This window comes from Bufo gargarizans, chromosome 5 (genome assembly GCF_014858855.1).
Source record: "Bufo gargarizans isolate SCDJY-AF-19 chromosome 5, ASM1485885v1, whole genome shotgun sequence".
Classification (NCBI taxonomy): Eukaryota; Metazoa; Chordata; class Amphibia; order Anura; family Bufonidae; genus Bufo; species Bufo gargarizans.
In genome coordinates, this window is record NC_058084.1 from 15013692 (window position 1) to 15019691 (window position 6000).

Consider the following 6000-nt stretch of genomic DNA (forward strand, 5'->3'; position numbering starts at 1 on the left):
AGACCACAGGGACTGGGCGCTGTCAAGAACATCAGCAAGGTGGCAGCACCGTACAGAGACCACAGGGACTGGGCGCTGTTAGGAACATCAGCATGGTGGCAGCACCGTACAGAGACCACAAGGACTGGGTGCTGTCAAGAACATCAGCATGGTGGCACCACCGTGCAGAGACCACAGGGACTGGGTGCTGTTAGGAACATCAGCATGGTGGCACCACCATACAGAGACCACAGGGACTGGGCGCTGTCAAGAACATCAGCATGGTGGCACCACCGTGCAGAGACCACAGGGACTGGGTGCTGTTAGGAACATCAGCATGGTGGCACCACCGTACAGAGACCACAGGGACTGGGTGCTGTTAGGAACATCAGCATGGTGGCACCACCGTACAGAGACCACAAGGACTGGGTGCTGTCAAGAACATCAGCATGGTGGCACCACCGTGCAGAGACCACAGGGACTGGGTGCTGTTAGGAACATCAGCATGGTGGCACCACCGTACAGAGACCACAGGGACTGGGTGCTGTTAAGAACATCAGCAAGGTGGCACCACCGTACAGAGACCACAGGGACTGGGTGCTGTCAAGAACATCAGCAAGGTGGCACCACCGTACAGAGACCACAGGGACTGGGTGCTGTTAGGAACATCAGCATGGTGGCACCACCGTACAGAGACCACAAGGACTGGGTGCTGTCAAGAACATCAGCATGGTGGCACCACCGTGCAGAGACCACAGGGACTGGGTGCTGTTAGGAACATCAGCATGGTGGCACCACCGTACAGAGACCACAGGGACTGGGTGCTGTTAAGAACATCAGCAAGGTGGCACCACCGTACAGAGACCACAGGGACTGGGTGCTGTCAAGAACATCAGCAAGGTGGCACCACCGTACAGAGACCACAGGGACTGGGTGCTGTCAAGAACATCAGCAAGGTGGCACCACCGTACAGAGACCATAGGGACTGGGTGCTGTATATCAGTGCAATGGATGGCACAACACTGGCACACGCCCCCAGTGTCACCTGTGCCACTGTTACATCCCAGCCATGAGGAGCATGCAGGTTTCACATGCAGACAATACAAAATAGTACAGGTATATATCACATGTTCAGTGACCTAGCTAAGGCATGGTGAGTGGGGGGCATCACACCTTCTATAGAGGGGCCACTGACCACAACACATAACAAGGCGGGGGGGGGGGTGATCACAAGTCCTAGTCCTCAGGTTGGGGGGGGGGGAAATCACAAGTCCTAGTCCTCAAGTTGGGGGGGGGGTGATCACAAGTCCTAGTCCTCAGGTTGGGGGGAGGAATCACAAGTCCTAGTCCTCAGGTTGGGGGGAGGAATCACAAGTCCTAGTCCTCAGGTTGGGGGGGGGTGATCACAAGTCCTAGTCCTCAGGTTGGGGGGGGTGATCACAAGTCCTAGTCCTCAGGTTGGGGGGGGTGATCACAAGTCCTAGTCCTCAGGTTGGGGGGGGGGTGATCACAAGTCCTAGTCCTCAGGTTGGGGGGGGGGGGTGATCACAAGTCCTAGTCCTCAGGTTGGGGGGGGTGATCACAAGTCCTAGTCCTCAGGTTGGGGGGGGGGGGAAATCACAAGTCCTAGTCCTCAGGTTGGGGGGGGGGGGGGGAATCACAAGTCCTAGTCCTCAGGTTGGGGGGGGGGGTGATCACAAGTCCTAGTCCTCAGGTTGGGGGGGGGGGTGATCACAAGTCCTAGTCCTCAGGTTGGGGGGGGTGATCACAAGTCCTAGTCCTCAGGTTGGGGGGGGTGATCACAAGTCCTAGTCCTCAGGTTGGGGGGGGGGGGTGATCACAAGTCCTAGTCCTCAGGTTGGGGGGAGGAATCACAAGTCCTAGTCCTCAGGTTGGGGGGAGGAATCACAAGTCCTAGTCCTCAGGTTGGGGGGGGGAAATCACAAGTCCTAGTCCTCAAGTTGGGGGGGGGGTGATCACAAGTCCTAGTCCTCAAGTTGGGGGGGGGGTGATCACAAGTCCTAGTCCTCAGGTTGGGGGGAGGAATCACAAGTCCTAGTCCTGAGGTTGGGGGGGGGTGATCACAAGTCCTAGTCCTCAGGTTGGGGGGGTGATCACAAGTCCTAGTCCTCAGGTTGGGGGGGTGATCACAAGTCCTAGTCCTCAGGTTGGGGGGGGTGATCACAAGTCTAAGTCCTAGTCCTAAAGGGGGGGGGGGGGGGGAAATCACAAGTCCTAGTCTTAAGGTGGGGAGGATCACAATCTTACACCTCCAGTGTATTACTACAACCTGCAGAGCCGAGATGCACACACATGTGACCTGAGCAGACTGGACTCTGCTACATCCCAGCCTCTCAGTCCGCACACACAATAGCCCGCTGTGCTCCAGCACTTCTCTCCCGGACTTCTCCCCTCCCGGTGCTCACCTTCTGCTCGGCCTCGTCAGTGCCCGCAGCCCCGGATCCCGTCACTCAGCCGTGGCCGCCTCCTCTCCACCGACCCCGCAGCGCGCGCCCGCCAGACACTGACCCTCAGCATCGGGAACCCGCAACTTTCACGCAAGCCCCGCCTCCTGGACACTTTTACCCATAAGATTGGAGGATTCCAGCAAAAACCACACCCACTCACTCTCAGCCCTTCTTTCTTTGGCCAAAAACACGCCTACTTTTCCTTCGTAGCCACGCCCCTTCCCCGAGGTGATTGTCTTTGCTGTCATACTTCGCTCATTTCCGCCATAGCCCCGCCCCTTCCATCGGGAGCTCCCGTCTCCTGCTGGTGACGTCATTGGTCTGGAAGGACACACCCCCTCTTCCCTTCTCATCCTGAGAAAAAAAGAAATGGCGGGCTGTGGTCTGACAGGAATGACATGGAGAGCCGTGAGGTGTCTCCTGTCATCATGTCTGCCCAGTTTTAGCTAACGAAAAAACATTTTAATGGCATTGAGAAACATAAAAAAAACAATTCATTAAAAAAGCAGTAAACTGAACATAAACCAATAAACAATTCACGTGTGCACTGGCTTCTATCGATTTATTATTATTTAGCGCCATTAATTCCATGGCGCTGTACATCCAGACGGGGTTACGCAAATATAAAAAATACAACAAACAAAGTACTAACAGACTGGACAATTGACCTATAAAGGGGTATATCAAAGTTTCTGTTGTCTTGACGACATGCCGCGCTATTCTTACCACCGGAAATGACAGAAACGCTGACTGCCGCGAATATGAACATAGTTACATGCATCAAAAAAATAAAGGACACGCTGAGTTTTTCATGGCCATTCTGCATCCATTTTCAAAAACAGATGAAAAGTTCCCCCAGTATCTATAATGGTCTCCCAGTAACGCTCCCAGGGTATATAATGTCCCCCATAGCAGCCACAGTATATATAAGGTCCCCCACAGTGCCAACCTGTATGTAAAATCCCCCAATAGTGTTTCCCCAGTATAAAATACCCCAATAGTGCCAACTTATGTATGAAATCCCCCCCAGCAGTGCCCCTCGTATATAAAATACCCCAATAGTGTTCCCCCAGCATAAAATACTCCCCAGTTGTGTCCCTGTACATAAAATACCCCCAATAGTGTTCCCCCAGTATAAAATACCCCCCAATAGTGTTCCCCCAGTATAAAATACCGCCCATTGTGTTCCCCTAGTATAAAATACCCCCAATTGTGTTCCTCCGGTATAAAATACCCCCCAGTTGTGCCCCTGTACATAAAATACCCCCAATTGTGTTACCCCAGTATAAAAACAAATTGTGTTCCCCCAGTATAAAATACCCCCCAATAGTGTTTCCCAAATATAAAATACCGCCCCATTGTGTTCCCCCAGTATAAAATCCCCCCGGTTGTGCCCCCTGTACATAAAATACCCCCAATAGTGTTTCCCCCATATAAAATACCCCCCAATAGTGTTCCCTCAGTATAAAATACTGCCCCATTGTGTTCTCCCAGTATAAAATACCCACCAATTGTCTTCCCACAGTATAAAATACCCTCAATAGTGTTCCCCCAGTATAAAATACCCCAGTATAAAAATACCTATACAAATACCCCCAATTATGTTCCCCCAGTAAAAAAATACCCCCAATATTGTTCCCCCACTATAAAATCCCCCCAATTGTGTTCCCCCACTATAAAATCCCCCCAATTGTGTTCCCCCAGTATAAAATACTGCACATTGTGTTCCCCCAGTATAAAATACCCCCAATTGTGTTCCTCCAGTATAAAATACCCCTCGATAGTGCCACCTTATGTATGAAAACCACCCAGCAGTGCCCCTCATGACATTACATGTAACGGCATGACACAGGGATCGTCAGGTCCTTCCAATGCTGAGCGAGTGTCAGCGTGTTCAAGAGGATGAGGAGAATATATATATATACACATACATACAGTTAGGTCCATATATATTTGGACACTGATACAAATTTTGTGGTTTTTTTGTACCTGTTTACTAAAACATATTCAAGTTATAGTTATATAATGGACATGGACATAAAGTCCAGACTTTTAGCTTTCATTTGAGGGTATCCACATAAAAAAAAGTAATTGGACAATTGACTCAAATGCTGTTTCATGGGCAGGTGCAGTGGTGTATCTTGGTTTTGTGCTGCCCTAGGCGAGACTAAATTCGGGCACCCCCCTAATATAAATTTGACCCACCCCTTCCTGTCAAGGCCAAACCCCTTTCTCTCTAAACCCCACCCCTTCCTATGTGCCATCCACAGATCCCCCCTAAATAGTGCCATCCACGGATCCCCCTCCCCTAAATAGTGCCATCCACGGATCCCCCTCCCCTAAACAGTGCCATCCACGGATCCCCCTCCCCTAAACAGTGCCATCCACGGATCCCCCTCCCCTAAACAGTGCCATCCACGGATCCCCCTCCCCTAAACAGTGCCATCCACGGATCCCCCTCCCCTAAACAGTGCAATCCACGGATCCCCCTCCCCTAAACAGTGCCATCCACGGATCCCCTCCCCTAAACAGTGCCATCCACGGATCCCCCTCCCCTAAACAGTGCCATCCACGGATCCCCCTCCCCTAAACAGTGCCATCCACGGATCCCCCTCCCCTAAACAGTGCCATCCACGGATCCCCCTCCCCTAAACAGTGCCATCCACGGATCCCCCTCCCCTAAACAGTGCATCCACAGATCCCCCCCCTCCCCTAAACGGTGCCATCCACAGACCCCCCCCTCCCCTAAACGGTGCCATCCACAGACCCCCCCCTCCCCTAAACGGTGCCATCCACAGACCCCCCCCTCCCCTAAACGGTGCCATCCACAGACCCCCCCCCCTCCCCTAAACGGTGCCATCCACAGACCCCCCCCCCTCCCCTAAACGGTGCCATGCACAGATTCCCCCCCCCCCTCCCCTAAACGGTGCCATCCACAGATTCCCCCCCCCCTCCCCTAAACGGTGCCATCCACAGATTCCCCCCCCCCTCCCCTAAACGGTGCCATCCACAGATTCCCCCCCCCCTCCCCTAAACGGTGCCATCCACAGATTCCCCCCCCCCCTCCCTTAAACGGTGCCATCCACAGCTTCCTCCCCCCGACGCTCACAGGAAAACATTTAAAAACAAATCAGTAACCTAAACTTTATTCATTAGTGATGTCTTTACTGTATACCTTACTCTGTCTTTCAGCTTCGGTAACAGCAGGCAGTGCGGGCGGGCGGCGCTCACTCACTGACGTCACGCGCCTGCTCCTCCCACTAGGCGGCGCAGGCGCGTGACGTCAGTGAGTGAGCGCCGCCCGCCCGCACTGCCTGCTGTTACCGGAGCTGAAAGACAGAGTAAGGTATACAGTAAAGACATCACTAATGAATAAAGTTTAGGTTACTGATTCGTTTTTAAATGTTTTCCTGTGAGCGGCGGGGCCCTGTATATTCTAACCCCCAGGCAAGCGTCCCTGTCACCATGGGAACGCCTGGGGGTTAGAATATACCATCGGATTTGTGTTTTCACGCTCTCACTGAGAGCGTGAAAACTCAGATCCGATGGTATA

At 52.8% G+C, this 6000-nt stretch overlaps 1 protein-coding gene across 2 annotated transcripts in view; it reads right to left on the reverse strand.

Annotated features, from left to right (window-relative positions):
- Positions 1-2508, reverse strand: part of PTK2 (protein tyrosine kinase 2) — a 451150-nt gene extending 448642 nt beyond the window's left edge. Inside the window, exon 1 of one of the 2 annotated variants that reach the window (XM_044292786.1) lies at positions 2406-2508. The gene's annotated coding sequence lies outside the window, so the exon portion shown is untranslated. The remainder of the gene's footprint in view (positions 1-2405) is intronic. The other variant, XM_044292783.1, reaches the window with a different exon arrangement.
- Positions 2509-6000: the final 3492 nt, after the last annotated feature.